The sequence below is a fragment of the Brachycentrus maculatus genome, unplaced genomic scaffold (assembly GCF_059751285.1).
Source record: "Brachycentrus maculatus isolate JH-2025_06_01 unplaced genomic scaffold, ASM5975128v1 h1tg000475l, whole genome shotgun sequence".
Lineage (NCBI taxonomy): Eukaryota > Metazoa > Arthropoda > Insecta > Trichoptera > Brachycentridae > Brachycentrus > Brachycentrus maculatus.
The window spans coordinates 1,641,007-1,658,657 of record NW_028281222.1 but is presented as its reverse complement, the minus strand read 5'-3'; positions in this window follow the sequence as shown (position 1 = coordinate 1,658,657).

Below are 17,651 nucleotides of genomic sequence, written 5' to 3'. Positions count from 1 at the left end.
TCAGAGTCTTAACGTCGTCCAATACTGATTTCGGTGATAGGGGCTTAGCTGATGCTGATCGACGCTGCTGATGCGACGTGAAACAACGTACTCCCGAATCTATCCATAATTCTACTGAATTTCGATCTAAACTCAAAACCCAACTTTTCCGGATCTATTATCCACAGTAATTACTGTAAATTGTAATGCGCCTTCGTCCGCCTCCGTAGTGTAATGGTCAGCACACTCGGCTACCATTCTGGAGGTCCCGGGTTCGATTCCCAGGGAGGTCAAATAAATATAAGTGATTTTTTCACTCTAATATTTATTCCATATTACCCTGGACTGGTACCTGAAGCGGAGGGCTGATCACCTTTCCTTCATGTGTTAACGATCAAGATAACATTGCGTTTATATGATCATTGGGATGCAAATAAGGGTTCGAAATGAAAAAATGAAAGTAATGCGCCTTTGAGGTGATTTCTCACAAAAACGGCGCTGTGTAAATTGGCCATATTTATTATTTATTTTTCTTCGTCTTGGTATTGTTCTTGTGGGCTATTTTTAAGAAGGATTAGTCTCCTGGGATGCCGATTCTCAGCTGCCAATCCATCTCTTTGGTGATCTACCTTGGAGTGCAATGTGGGCGAGTCTGGATGGTTCCATTCTCCTCACATGCGCGTACCATTGTCTCCTGCGTTGCTTTCCCCACCTAACGACATCTTTGATCTCGCATATTTCTCTTATCCTGGTGTTTCTTATTCTATCTCGTAGATTCTTGCCAGATATGTTCCTTAGAGTCTTCATTTCTGACTGTTCTGTTCTGGCGTTCATTCTGCATTTGATCCCATATGTCATGATGGGTCACACACAAGTTTTATATATTTTAATTTACGTTTTAACCTTTTAACTGTGTTAACTTTGTTCCTGAGAGACGCCCGTGCGCGGCGGTATTTCGCCGTTTTTAAAATTATTACTTTTATCATGTATTTAGTTAGGAAACTATTTATTTTACTAAACAAAAAATGTTCAATGGAATTCATTGTCCCTTTTCGGTACTCTTTAATACACTTGAGTCACATTATTCTTGAAATATATCGCACTATAAGCAAATAAGATCGTAATATAAACATATAAAAGCGCGCATCGTGTCTCACACTTACTCCACTCACGAGTATGCATAGGCTTTGAAACCAGAGTTGGAAACCAAAGTTGAAGCCAGAGTAGGGTCATGATAAGCGGTGTTGCATAAGCCGTAGCTAGATTTCAGAGTCTTTTGGACGTTAGGTAATTTAAAAAAAACACACACACTTACCCACTAGCTGTGATGCGCGTGTGTGTGCCGTCTGTAAGTATGCACGTGTGTATTTGGCCCGTACAGACACGTTACAGAGGCACACTTTATTTGCACACACTTCAAGGATGATAAATGATTTACACTTAACATGTTTTTTTTTCTAATATAGGCAAACGCACTTTAAATAAACAGACATAACTCTAGCTGAATAATTACTCTTAGGGATTTAAATTTATTATAAGCTGTCAAATGTGTTTTTTTCGTGATATATTTTAAAGCACGGTTCGAAATATAGCGGAATATTGCACAATAACCCAAAAATTTGATCACTTTACATTTTTTTCTTTTAATTTTGTATGGGCACGTAATATTATAATGGCACGTACATACATGGATGACCCATTATAATATTAATTTATTACAATATTTTAAAGAAGGAAAAATAAAATGAGACTTGTGTCATCACACAATGAATCACATATGATTGGTTAAACTTTGCAGTGAAACTTATTGTTACAATATATAAAATAAACAAAGACACAAGAAAATTGTGAAACTTATTTTTACACAGTAAACAATGTTGAACGACCCTAACCAAAAAAATGCAGAAAAATCATTAAAATCATACGAATAGCAAAAATGGGTTATATACAAATCGCGTAAGGGCGTTTGTCCACTACACGGAATTACACAGAATTTTACCGTCCGGCACGTCAGTTAGCGTTCTAAAACGACGATTTTACGATCGAATTTACGCGCAACGTGTTCACGCACCGATCAAGAGCCCCATCCGAAGAAAGATGGACAAGAGCACAAGCCAATCGTCGTTTTAAAACGCTAACTGACGTGCCGGACAGTAAAATTACACGGAATTCCGGATAGTGGACAAGCGCCCTAAGGATCTGTGACAGTTCGACCCTGCGCGTCGTACTTACATGAAATTAGATACGTAGCGTCGAGAGTGAGACAGATATAGGGCATGATTATGGCGCGGACAAATTATCGACCTCGAGAAAAATCAGGGATCTGTTCTTTTATTTATACTTGTAATGTTACAAATCATTAGTCAGATATTTCAACAGATGTCATAAAGCCAAGGATTGACGTATTATTTTATCCAAGTTCCAGACCATGAAAAATCCCTCCAAGTTGAACTGAGGTTCGAAACTTGGAGCAAATTTAAAAAAAATAAATTAAAAGCTCCATACGCTTATGTCAGCCGCGTAAGGGGCTTGTAAGCGAGTGTTTTTGCCTAGAATATTCACTCATGAATTACATGAAATTATAGTAACTTCAAACATAAAGAGTAAATCCACCCACGAGTAGGCATAGGCTATGAAACTTAAAAAAGTTGAAGCCTGAGTATGGTCATGATAAGCGGTGTTGCATAAGCCGTAGATAGATTTCAGAGTCACTTGGACGTTAGGTAATTAAAAATAAATGAATATGGGCCTTGTTTTGTGAAAACACATACTGTTATGCGAGCCACGTGTATCGGGTTAAATGTGTTTTATTTTAATATTTAAATCACCATGTTATTCTATAAAGTTAATTCCGAATCAATAAATAAAACAGTTTTGGGAAAATGTTTATGAAGAATGCCTCTACGGGAAACATACATCGAACTTTATGATGCTCCACACATATGCAGATGTCACTGCCCTGTAATAAAACATAGATGACTTAGTTACTTTATGCTTTTTCAAATAAAACTAACCTTAAAATCCTACACAATACTATCAGTTCCATAGAAAAACTAAACTTTCTCAAGAACACTCAACATTTTTTCTCCGGCCTGATCAAATATCCAGAGCTCCACACAGAAAACAAAATAACATTTACATATGTGAATTTTCGTTTTTACTCTAATTAGGTACATTTATTGTATGTGTATGTAATCTATCTGTTTTTGGCATATGTTAGATGTAGTGTAGTATGTTCGAGTCGGAGAATTTCAACGCCAAAATAAGTTACCGGCATACTCGGTGAACGGATTGAAATTCCTCGGTCGGATTGGCCACTGATGTTTATCACACTATGACAACATTATCAAGCATTATAAATCAATTATTAATAAAATACATGGCAACACTTACAAACGATACTTTCATTAACACCTCACTATCACCAGAAACTTCAAGATACAGCGAAACTTGGTTATAGCGTCCTCAGAATCACTGCCACCAAAAACATCAAGATACAGCGAAACTCGGTTATAGCGTCCTCAGAATCACTACCACCAGAAACTTCAAGATACAGCAAAACTCAGTTATAGCGTCCTAAGAATCACTACCACCAAAAACTTCAAGATACAGCGAAACTCGATAGCGTCCTCAGAAAAGCGACACTTTCCCTATAGCAACTTTGAAAGCTGGGTTTGTATTGTTTAGATATTTGGCTCCATAGCGCATTTGACTACCGTGCTAGAGATCCCAGTTTGAATCCCATGGGAGTCAAAATAAACATTAGTTATCTTGCACATCTATATTAATATTCATTTGGTAAATACAACCATTTCCTAAAATCTATTATGACCACGTCTTTCAATCCATTCCGCATCATTTTCAAGTTTAAAAATGGCGCAAAATGCATCGAAACACATCTCATTTGAAGAAATAGCGTTATTTACCAAGTGAAATTCAAATTAAAAATGAATAGGTATTACCACATAGTGACACTCGAATCAATTGAAGAAATTATTTAATTTTACTCTGGACTACTCTGTATATAATTAACAAGTTAACATTGTGTTAATCTGATGCACTGCCCTATGCACCATTGGGTGCAGATAAGGGTCAGAAGTGGTAGAATTGACGGCAACTTGTAAAAACTACCATGAACATAATAAAATATGTAATTTTTAATATCAAATTCAAACATGTGCTAATTTTTCACTTAAATTTGATATATTTACTAATTAAATTATATGTTTATTGATTTAAAATACATATTTTCTAACATATTCCTAATCACTTTTGGTGAGCTTTACTGATACATAGTTTGGGCAAATTTGCTGATAGCAACCTTAATATGCCAAGACTGAGTTGCAATAACCTTCACCCGGTTATAGCAACCTCGTAAATTGTGACAACTCGGTTATGGCGACCCGATTTGGCCCGGAAAAAGATAAATAATACCCAGACCCCTCGGATGACAATATAACCAAGTTTCAATGTACCGAAAAAAGTAAGAATAAAACAAACTTTCTAGATTTTCACGCTGATAACGGACGCTGTAGTACACAATACAGAACAACAAAATATGCTCATATTGGAAATACCTACCTTACCCTGACACTAATGTATACATGTAAGTATAATTTGTAATTATTGACAGAAAATACAAAGAAAATGGAGTTACGATGAGTTGTAAATGGAGGAATGAAAAGAAATGTGTAAAAGAGACAGATGTAATTGGAAAAGTTTATTAAAGGTTTGGTCATGTGGAGGGAATGGTTAGAGGAGCATGTATGGAACAGTAGAACCAAGAATCCACATATAAACATTCCCATTTGAATCATCTTGTCTGACAAAATACATATAAACGGAGTGTTATCTTGATCGTTAACACATGAAGGAAAGGTTGTTGGCCCTCCGCTTCAGGTACCAGTCCAGGGTTGTATTGAATAAATATTAGAGTGAAAAGATCACTTATATTTATTTGACCCTCAACTGGGAATCGAACCCGGGACCTCTAGTACGGTAGCCGAATGTGCTGACCATTTCACCGTAGTGAAATGGTTAGCATTTAAAATATATATCCTCCGTAGAGGAGGATATATCGTAGTCGTACAGGAGAAAGTGACCAACTAACAAAACGTAAAATGTTCAGGAGGGCCATTTAAGTCACTTTTGCTTGGCAAGAAAATAAATATCAATGTAGTTGGTCGTTTTTAATAAGTCAATATATCATACTTCTAAGTTTAAAATCCTTTGGGATTTTTTCAGGGCAATATTAAGCTAGTAAGATATCAAATAGTCAATGATCACGTTTTTGTAAAAAATACACTTGGTCACTTTCTCCTGTATGACAACAATATATTTGTTATGAACTAGAAGCTAAGAGTGTGTGGTTTGGCTAGGAATGGAAAGTCAGAAGGGATGTGCAACTAAATCAGGTGTGATTGGTATGGTTTGGTTATGTGGAAAGAATGGTTGGAGCAGACTGTATGGGAGAGTAGCATGAAGAGTCTTCATAGCATATATGACTAGAAACTAGGATTGTATATCAGGGCTAGGAATGGAGAAATCAAAAGAAACGTGCAACAAAGGCAGGTGTAATTTGTGAAAATTAAAAAAAGGTCTGTATAATGGTTAGGTCACGTGGAGAGCATGGTTGAAGCAGTATGAATGGGAGAGTAAACCAAGAGCATGCATGATTATATGCTAAAGTTTAATAAAATCAGGACCGTCCATATGGAAAGTGAGGTCTGCTGCAAAAACATTTGAGAAACTAACTAACTAAAAAACCATCACGCTGCTTCTCCGTAGGAATAGGCAGAGAAAATAGAATGCCACACTAATCTGTCTTTGCAAACATACCTCGCCTTTTCTGCATTCATGAATCTCCTCATACATACCCGCTGATTATTTCGACTCCTGAAACTGTCATTTGAGAAGCTGATAAACTAAAACTGCTTTTCAATGACCTTGAAAATCTTATGTTTATTCCTTCCTTCAAATTGATATCATTATAGTAATTTGTTTCGTGTTACCTCACATTTTTCCTCCAAAATTTTCTGTTTAACACTTTTTTAAAGCAAGGAGATCTTTACATATTCTTGGTTCCTTTATCCAGCTCATAGCGCAATGCCTTGTATAGCTGCACCCGCCACACACTCATAAACCCTGTGAAAGATTAAGATGAGACACCTTTGAATTCCTTAGTTTAAGTTTATTTCTTATGCACAGGAAAAACTTAGTAAAAGATAGTTATCTAACCTAACCTTTGACCAGGTATACAATGCATTCCGTGTATAAACTGATTTTGGTTGCATATTTATACATCTAGAATTATTTGAAATATTGAAATAGAATTAAATTGTCAAATACACACATTTTTGTGTGTAGTGATATCAAAAATAGGTTCAGTTTAAAAATGACATCTTTTTCAAATTTAATTTTTAACAAAATGTCGAATTTATCAGCTATTTACGAACTAATTATGAACGTACTATATTGGAATATACATATATTGTGACAATATCGGAATTTCCTTGGTAAGCAATTCCTGAGAATTTCACCATTTTGTAATCATATAAAATTGCAGGTACAGCACTGTAGCATGCGTCGTGTCGAGCCAATCCTCTCACTGCTCGCGTGTTTCCACTTGTTTGTGTTACATAAAGGTGGAGACTGACCGGAGCATTTCAGTGGTGGAGACTGACCGGAGCAGTCGGTACACCGAGCCGAGCGCTCCATCCATAGTTTCGGAAGCTCGGTGATGCTCGCCGCGAACGATGTTACGACGTTGTGTTACGGCGAAATGCTGTGGTCAGTCTCCACCTTAAAACAAACGATCCAACAGAGGTCGCCGCTTGACAATTTTTATTGGAAATTCTTCAACAAATGACCAAATTGTATCTTGAATTAATTTTTTAAAATTATTATAGTAAGACTTGCTTTATTTTTTTATATAAGGTTTTTTTAGATTTTCTATTGCTTCTGTTTTGTTTACTTTTTGAAATGGAAAGCTTTTATATTATGTAAACTCTTTCAATTAAAAATTTGGTGTCTTTAGTATAATTTGTATAGAAAAAAAAACAGGAGCATCAAGTATTTAATGCAAACACTGCTAGTTTTGTAAACTACAGATGTTCTTATCTGTAGTCCTCCAAATTTGTCGTGTTTCCTTTAAAAAAACTCAAAATTGGTATTATTTAAGTGTTTCATTTTTATGTTTAAAATATCATGTTATCCCACAAAGTTAATGCCAAATCAATGAATAATTTTATATTATCTTTTGACTGTAATTTCAGCCCGAGACGAAGAACACTACTTTTTATTTATATCCATAACGCATATTATGAACATATCAATTAAAATCTTAAATTATCTCTACTAAAAACCAGTCAATATTAGAAATTAATGTCTGTATGTACTATTATACTAAGAATTATACTAAATGTCTCTGAAGAATAAAAATTACATATCGGAATCTGGAATCGTGACAATTGCTAGAAATTATCTTTAACATATTCACATTAGTAATAATTATTTACAGCTGGAGGTTCTTGAATATGTCACCACGAATATCGAGACTGCTCTTGGCCAATGAGTCACCTTTCTATAAATATTGAATTCCGCTTATTGTGATCACATTTGATAAAAATAAATGTGATAATTTTGAGCAGAAAACAAAATTTTTCAATCACGATTTTGAAAATTCCGTTTATCTCTGTATTGTGGTGATTAGCGGGTTTGGGGTTTGAACCCTGGTGTTGATTCCTTCTTACCCTTATCCGCATCAAATGGTGCATAAGGCACTGCATCATATCAATGCAGCGTTATCTTAATCCTTAATCGTTCAGGCAAGGTGATGAATCTTGCGCTCCAGTGATATTAAATAAAAATGAGAGTGAAAATCACTTCTCCTTGGAATCGAACCTGGGACTTCCATAATTGTAGTCAAATGCACTTACCACTAAACTATGGAGCTGGATAAAAGATTCCGGGAAGTCCTATTTTACTGTATTTGTGTAACAAATTGTTTAACAAAATAACAGCTTTGTAATTTTTTCCACATGAATTTTATTTGAACAGCAACCAGATTTCGTCATAACCGACATCAGACTGGTCGGTTACAAATTAATCCGGTTGCTGGTCAAATAAAATTCACGTGGAAAAGATTACATAGTTGTTATTTTATTATATAAAATGCATTTCCACTAAGAAATGTCAGTACAAAATTTAAATCTAACAAACTGTCATCGGGCGGTTTTTTCATCAATCCCGACTCTAATTATACTCAGACAGTCTGCCGCCCGGCCCTCAGTATACTAATCACAAGTAACCGCAACACCCAATTCCCATCTGTACAATGTTTTTTGGTGTCTCTCACACTCTACCAAAAGTAACGCTTATAATGGTCTGCCGCTCTCTATCTATAGTGTATTAAAGACACTTTTAAGTGTTTCCCGCTAACAATGTATTAATATCATCCTGGTCTGGTGAAACCTGAAGCGCAGGACTGATCACCTTGCCTCCATGTAAAAAATATATCTAGATAACGCTGCGTTGTTGTGATGCAGTGCCCTTTGCACCATTCGGTGCAAACAAGGGAAGAAGGACTTTTGATTGCATTTCTAAATCGCATTTGCTTAGTCAAATGTTGGCAAAATGTGCACACAGGACCAATCTCGATAGAAATTTGTCAAATTGATGTAGGCTTGAGAAATAATACAATTTTGCATTTGTAATTAATTTTAAATTGTATTTGTACTACTTTACGATTTGTAATTAATTTTAATTGTATTTGTATTAGTTTACGATGAATGATTAAATTTCTTTATATTAAAGAAAAATAAGCACCAGATTGAAAACGATTCCATAATCCAGTGTACTTTATATAGTGTAAGAATTCAACTCCATGTATGAATATCATCGTCGTTTCACATATCGCTTACTTCTTTCAACAACGTCATATATCAAAAAACTTGATTTTTCAGGGTTCGTTTTTAAAGTATAAGAATATAATGAAATGTATTCAAAATAAATATCCAGCCACTTATTGACCTTTTTACTGTGTAACAGATCTTTTTAGGTAAAACCTGACTGTTTTTTCTACATTTGAAAAATATTTAGTATATTTAAAAAAATAATTAAACAATACCTTTTCTTCAAAATGCAAAAACAACACTTTCTGCCCTGTAGCGGGTAAATATTAAGTTAAAAATATGCCGCTTTTGTTGGGATATAGTACATTTTCTGGGCATTCTGAAAACATTCACAACTGAAAATTGACAATTTTCGATATTTGACGTTGTTGAAAGGAGTGAGCGATATGTAAATCCATGATTTTCAATATGGGGTTATACCTGCTTTTCTCTTATCCAATTGATTTGTTAGAGTAAGATGGCCATGGCCGTAAGAAAAGCTTCTGTTTCACTCTTGCAAACTGCGTACTTGATGACTCCGTTTCTGAAATGGTTGGCTGACATCCTGGAGTTAAATTTAATTTAAGTTATTTTTCAATTCAATATATATTCTTTATTACCTGAAGTGCAGGACTGATCACCTTATCTTCATGTAATTGACAGTGAAGATAACTGCGTGTTTACCCGATGTAGTACCCTATGCACCATTGGGTGCAATTAAGAAGTTGAGAACTTGATTACAGAGGGATATTGAAATTTTCACATTAAAATATGTGCATATCCCACTTTGGGAATTTCAAATTAAAATGTATTACTTTTCACGTTATTTTAAGTTTTTAAAAAATCTAAAAAACTATATTTCCATGAACTTTTGCAAAAATCTCTGGATACAAGAAAAGCAGGGTCTGAAAAGTAATGAATACGGACAGTTGTATTTTCTGTATCCATAAAAAAATGTGTTCGCTACGAATATAAAATATTTTGGACCCGGGTTCTAAATGGCAGTGTTTAAAAATATCCATGAATTCACAAAGCGCTAATTTACTAGTATTTACAAACAAAATGTATTAAACTGTCTGTATTTATTATGATAGTGAATTACGTAACTTGTTGGACCCTAAAACTAAACATTTACGAATAGATTTCTCGAAATTACTAAATACTATTCTAAAATTGTTAAAAGGAAACAAAAACAAAAATGCTTTTTCGATGACTTTTAAAAAAAATAGTGCTATTAAAAAAATATTCTCTTATCCATGTGTAGATAATACAGTAATAAATGTCTTTTAATTAAAGTAGGATTTATTTATAGAATTCCATATCAAAGTATTGATACTAAAATTCAAAAATATATGTATGGAAATTGTAAGTTTTTGATTTTTAGTATGAATAACGATAAATGTCGCTGGTATATTCATATTTTCTTGGTTTATTACATTGAACTACACGTAAAAAATGCAAATAATAGTGTTTTAGTCTTGTCAATTAGCAATTTTTTAGTATAAAAGTCGTTGTTTTTTTTAATTTTAAATAAATCAATTCTGTTTAGAAAAAAATGCACCTTTTATAAAATCTGTAGTTGATTTAAATGATAATTATCACGTTTCAAATTGGTTATCTTGCTTATGTTTAAAAAAAACTGACAGAATATTTCACCTTATCTTCGTAATACATTCTGTCATTTTCAAACAAAGGTTTCTTTTAAATTTGGGAATAAATGAGATTACGCCAAATTTCTCTGCCTTAAAAATCATGAAAATTAGTCTGATAATGTCGCCAAAGCGATGAAACGTTAACTGGACAAATCGCTCACTCCTTTGAAGAAAGTCATAAATCAAAAAACTTGATTTTTCAGGAGAACGTTTTTTAAGTTTAAAAATATAATACAATGTATTAAAAATAAATATCAAGCACTTATTGAACTTTAAACTGTGCAACAGATCTTTTTAGGTAAAAACCTGAAGGTTTTTTCTCCATTTGAAAAATATTTAGTATATTAAAAAAAATAATTAAACAATACCTTTTCTTCAAAATGCAAAAACAACACTTTCTGCCCAGTAGGAGGTAAATATTAAGTTAAAAATATGGCGCTTTTGCTGGGATATAGTACATTTTCTGGGCATTCCGAAAATATGCACAACTGAAAATTGACAATTTTTTATTTATGACGTTCTTGAAAGGAGTGAGCGATTTATCAACAGAACTCACTGCAATTCATTTGAATTTCTGTGGTTTGAAGGATCTGTGAAATATTATTGCACAACTAAACTTAAAACAAATAACATAGAATTTTCAATTTTATTAATTATTATACAATAAAGATGACAAAAAAACTAAATAATTTTAAGGTAAAAATCAAAATATATACCGCAGAACGGGGCTACTTGAACTTTGATGTGTTACTTGAGCCCAGTACAAAAAAAATATTAAGATCTGTATTTGGTCTACAATAATGAACGTATCGACACGATTCATCGTTTCCCTGACAGGTGACACTTATTGTCACGATACATTCATTATTCAATTCAATTCAATTTATTCAATAAAAAAATCATATATACATAACAAACAATATTCAAGGCGTATATATTAAAAGTAAGCAAGAAGACTTAAAGGTGTAGAAGAATCCCGCTTCGGAAAACTCCTTCGGACACATGGAACAGATCAATATCCAATGTGATATTGTTCAACATAGCGGTAGCCCTTCCTACAGGCATAACCATCGGCAGGTTGGTCCTGTGTATAGGAATGTGAAACAATCTATGCCGACGCTGTCTTAGGTAACTATCGGGAACATACAGACCAATGCTCCGGATAATTTCAGGATTATCGATCATACTGCGCAACAATCGATAAAAATGCATAATTAAATACACATTCCTTCTAATCTCTAAACTATTGTAGCCAAGCATACCCTGGAGAAACTGGGTCGGGTAGAGCCAAGGATAATAGCCATACTCTCTCATGTAGACATACCTCAAAAACTTCTTTTGGACTTTCTCTACCATAAGAGAGTACTTAAGCTCGTGTGGCCCCCAGATCATCGAGCCACTCTCGAGTCTACTTCTCTTTTAGTCTTTCTGGTCTACAGACCAGATACAGATTTAAATCTCTTTTTTGTACTGGGCTCAAGTAACACATCAAAGTTCAAGTAGCCCCGTTCTACGGTTCAACCATGTTTACTTTTGCCGTGAACAAAATATAAGTTTTTCTAATTTATTTGTTTGAATATAAAAATAGTAAAAAATAATGAGTGGTGCTTTGAAATAAATTCATCAAATAAACAAATTTAAAAAAATAAATATTATCTTCGATGTTACCTTGTTTTTCTGTATGTACTGTTGATTTTTACTTTATAAGAAATTTAAATAGGTACTGTTTTGAATTGTAGAGTTTATTTGCTGAAATGTGTGTTTATTATCGCAACTGTGTTCTGTCTGCATTGTTTACTGCAAATCTGTAGATATCTGTGAAGGCGCAAACATATTTTTAATGAAATTGTGTTTAAATGTGCTATGTAAGAATAAATAATATAATATAATAGTTATAATATTGAAGAGTATGCCAAAAGAGTTGAGAAAATAAAAATAATACGCTGAAATGTGTTTTTATTACCAAGCCTTATGTAATCCCTTTGGTTCCAGGACTTTCAGGGTTACTACTACGACCATCACGCCGTTTCGCCGCAGGGGTAGGTAGAGAGGATGGAACACCATACTCTTCTGTCCTGACATACACTCCTCGCCTCCTTCACATCCATACATCTAATCATACATGCCCTCCGAATACGCAGACTTTTGACACTGCCAGATTTTAGGATCTGATTGAGCCAAGTCTTTTTCGGTCGTCCTCGTTCTGTTTTCCCGCTCACATTTGCCACATATATTTTCTTAGTCATTCTCTCGTTCGTCATTCGGGGTTACTATGCCCGAAATACCACAATTAAACATTCTGCTCTGTCTTATTGCTCATTACTGAGGGTTGTGACCCTTGTGGAAGCAATGACTCTTCTCCAGTTATCCCTTGACTGTGTAGGCGATGTAGCTACACCGTTGAGTTGGCAGTGCTGACGGATGCGTAACGAGACGAATGGGAACTGAGATTTCCGAGCGAAACCAACGCCGAAGCGAGGCCAATTTCAAAAACGCCGAGAGCTAGTTCGTTGGAACCGACGGACGTTTTTATTGCGACATTCATTTTGCGTCTTTAAATTATATATAGATTATAAAGTATTTTGAATTATCTGATCCAGTGTAATTGCATTTATATAAATAAAAGGACTAACTTTTTTATTTTTTATTATTAGATTAAAACCAATATTTTTAGCTTTTCCACTTTTTTATTTGACCAGCGACCGGGTTTCGTCGTTACCGACATCATCAGACTGGTGAGAGGCTATACAAATTGTTATGTTATATATAAAAGAAGGCAGGAGTTGATAACCATGATTTCATATAATTTTATGAGAAATTAATTTAATTTGAGTGAATTTAAGTATTGTATGATATTTAAAATATTTTTTATAAAGGTTTTTTTGTATTGAAAGCACGATTTTATATAAAGTTATAATAGATTTGCATTTTTTGTAAATGAATTTAAATTATGTAACGAGGTATCAGGGAATGCTGGTTGACGGCTCCTTCCACTAAGCTGTGGTTGTCCGGGGGGAGTCCGAAGTTCTCTGAAATGTAAATTTCCCGGCAGTCATTTCTTATCGACAAGACATTAAGGCATCTATTGTTTCTTTTCTAATGGGTAAAGTAAGGGAGAATGAATGTGTGTTACTTGATCATTTAATATGTATTTATTATGACAATTTTTTAATCTATTTATTTCCAAAATTTCGAGCCTATCTAATTTTTTACCTTTACTACATTTGTGTAAGATTTTTACATTAACATTTTTATCGAAATCATGATTTGACTCTATCAAGTGGTTTGCAAAAGTGGAGTTTTCTTTTTTATTTCTCCAACTTTGGACATGTTCGTTTATTCTTATTTTAAACGATCGTCCTGTTTGCCCCACGTATTCAGCACTGCATGATCCACAACTTAATAAATATGAGCCTGAATTTGTTTCTTTTTCCCTTTTATCTTTATTATTAATTAGTATTTTCCCCAGATTTGAATTATTATAAAAGGCTATGGAACATTCATCTTTGTTCGCTAGTTTTCCGATTCTGTTACTACTATCCCCTATAAAAGATAATTTAGCCCATTTTTTAACTACTTTTGAAGTCTCTGTAATGAGAGCTTTATTTAATTGAGATGTTGCAAGTCTCTTTTGTTTTTTCCTAATTAATTGATCAATTAAACCACATTCATAACCGTTATTGGAGGCTATCGTCTTTATGATATTGAGTTCAGAGTTGTAATTATCATTATTTAATGGGACATACAACAGCCTATGAATTAAACTATGAAATACAGCGAGTTTATGGGAAATATGATGCTTAGATTTGTTATGAATGATGTTATCGCTGTATGTAGGTTTTCTGTAAATCGCAAATTCTAATTTATTGTTTTCGATGCTAATTTTTAAATCAAGGAAATTTATTACTTTACCGCCCAGTTCCATAGTGAATTAGATAGGCTCGAAATTTTGGAAATAAATAGATTAAAAAATTGTCATAATAAATACATATTAAATGATCAAGTAACACACATTCATTCTCCCTTACTTTACCCATTAGAAAAGAAACAATAGATGCCTTAATGTCTTGTCGATAAGAAATGACTGCCGGGAAATTTACATTTCAGAGAACTTCGGACTCCCCCCGGACAACCACAGCTTAGTGGAAGGAGCCGTCAACCAGCATTCCCTGATACCTCGTTACATAATTTAAATTCATTTACAAAAAATGCAAATCTATTATAACTTTATATAAAATCGTGCTTTCAATACAAAAAAACCTTTATAAAAAATATTTTAAATATCATACAATACTTAAATTCACTCAAATTAAATTAATTTCTCATAAAATTATATGAAATCATGGTTATCAACTCCTGCCTTCTTTTATATATAACATAACAATTTGTATAGCCTCTCACCAGTCTGATGATGTCGGTAACGACGAAACCCGGTCGCTGGTCAAATAAAAAAGTGGAAAAGCTAAAAATATTGGTTTTAATCTAATAATAAATTAAAAATGCAATTCCATCACGAAGTGTCAGTGGATAATATAAATCTATTTAAAAGGACTAACTGTGAGTACAACATTCTTTAATTTCATTCTGGCACCTTTTCTTTGTATTAAAAATGTGACCACCTAGCTTGATCACAAAACGCGGCAACACGTTGCCAAACCCCAAAAATAGCAATCCGCTATAACTGCGCTGCACGTAGCGCTCCAACCCCCTTAATATGACTAGTCCATCGTGTGGGGATCTTCCTCTCCCTCTCTTCCCCCCCAGGCTACCGATCACAAACAGTCGTTCCAGGCTATCCTCATTATAGAACTCGTCCATAGAACTGAAGTATCCGTCGTGTACAGACATTGGCCAGAGTCAAGCTATCCGAGTGTAGTTCCCGGCGAACGGACTCGTTGGTGCGTCTGGCTGTCCATGAAATTCAAAGCATGCGCCTCCAACATAACAATTTTTCTCCTTTTCTTCAAATCAAATAAAATCTTCCTTTTCTTCTTCTTGGTTGCCTTAGCCTTGTGGCCTTATTTTAAGAGGGATTAGCCTCCTGCGATGTCGATTCCCAGTTGTCAATCCATCTCTTTGGTGGCCTGCCCGAGAGTCGTCTGCTTTGGGGTAGGCTGCGCAGTGCAATGCGGAGGAGTCTGGATGATTCCATTCTCTTGCGCATACCACTCGGCTGTCCAAACTCAAAACACAGTAAGGGACATTTTTTTTGTAGTACGTTTATTTTTGCATTTTTGGACTAAATAGATTCTACTTAATCCAAAAATGCAAAAAAACATACAACAAAAAAATGTCCCTTACTGTGTTTTAAGTTTGAACAGCCGCATTGTCTCCTTCATTACCTTCCCCACCTAACGACATCTTCCATTTCGCATATTTCTATTTCTGGGGAAATCTGGGTAAAGTCAAAAAAATATTGGGTAGAAAAGAAAAATTGTCTTATAATTTTCAGATACAAATCTGAAATGAAACAGAATATCATAATTTAAAAATATTTCTTTATTACTATCAACAAAAGTAGGTATAATACAAAACATACATGTATTCATAAAATACTGCTGTACAGGGTCTAAAGCACAGTAAGAGCGTTTGTGCACTACACGGAATTTTACCGTCCCGCAGTGCTGTTTTTTAAAAAAAAAAGTGACAACGACAGTTAAGCGTGATGGAATTTACGCGCGCCGTAATCCGAAGAAAGTCAGCCAAAAGCACAAACCAATCATACGTTTTATCATGCTAACCGGATTGCCGGAGAGTGAAATTCCTGCAGTGCACAAGTGCCCTAAGAGTGTGTAAAAGGCATTGGAAAGAAGGACGCAGTGAGCTTTATAAACAAGTGCAGTGGAATCTCTTATAACGAGTAATTCGCATTGCAAGCAAAAAAAGTGAAAAAGTTGCTTCCTTAACGCACGAAATTTCACACGAGTTACAGAAAAATGGCAAGTCCCCTTTTAACGACACTCACTTGTGAGCCGGGAATACCGCGCAAGTCAAAACAAAAAATGTTTCATTAGTTGATTCGGCAGTCACTTTGTGGTAAAATCTATCCATTTTTAATTAATAAATACCACTATTTCTTAAAATCTACTGTGACACGTGTTTTCGATGCATTCCGCATGATTTTCAAACACCGAAAATTATTTGAAAAATGTTTGAAAATGATGCGAAATGCATCGAAACACGTGTCACAGTAGATTTTAAGAAATAGTGGTATTTACTAAGTAAAACATTAATTTTAAAAAAATGTTTCGCTTAAAGAGTAAAATTCTGGAACGGATTATGCTCTTTATGAGAGGTTCCACTGTATATGATTTTTATTTTTACCGTTGTCCACACTCAATGGTGCATAGGGCACTGCATTGTATCAATGTAATACTGTCTTGATCGTTGACTGCATGAAGGCAAGGTGATCAGTCCTGCGCTCTTGATAAAAATGGTGAAGGACATTGGTACCATAAACCAAGCTAGGACACAAATGCCGAACCCTCTTCTAGTGGAACGGAAGGCCTGTTGACGACAGTCAGCAGTCCGGCTTCTCCTGAGGAGTGCAACGTGGTTTCCTCCCAGCAATGAGCAAATGCTGACAAGTTCCTGATTGGCCCACACTAGATTATCCCTCCTGTTCCCAACACATATTAAAATAAAACATATTTTAGCTAGAAGAAACAAAAATCCACTAATTGATCTATGAACCTTGTACATAATAAGCAAGGGAAATAATAAATTAAGCTCCCACCTAAAAAAAAAGTCCAGTGATATTAAAGAAAGGTGTGTTGAGATGGTTTGGACATGTCGCTCACTCCTTTCAAGAACGTCATAAATCAAGAAACTTGATTTTTCAGGAGAATGTTTTTAAAGTTTTAAAATATAATACAATTTATTCAAAATAAATATCAAGCCACTTATTGAACTTTCTACTTTGCAGCATATCTTTTTAGGTAAAACCTGAAGGTTTTTTCTCTATTTGAAAAATATTTGGTATATTTCAAAAAATAATTAAACAAAACCTTTTCTTCAAAATGCAAAAACAACACTTTCTGCCCTGTACCTGGTAAATATTGAGTTAAAAATATGCCTCTTTTTCTGGGATATAGTACATTTTCTGGGCATTCCGAAAATATGCACAACT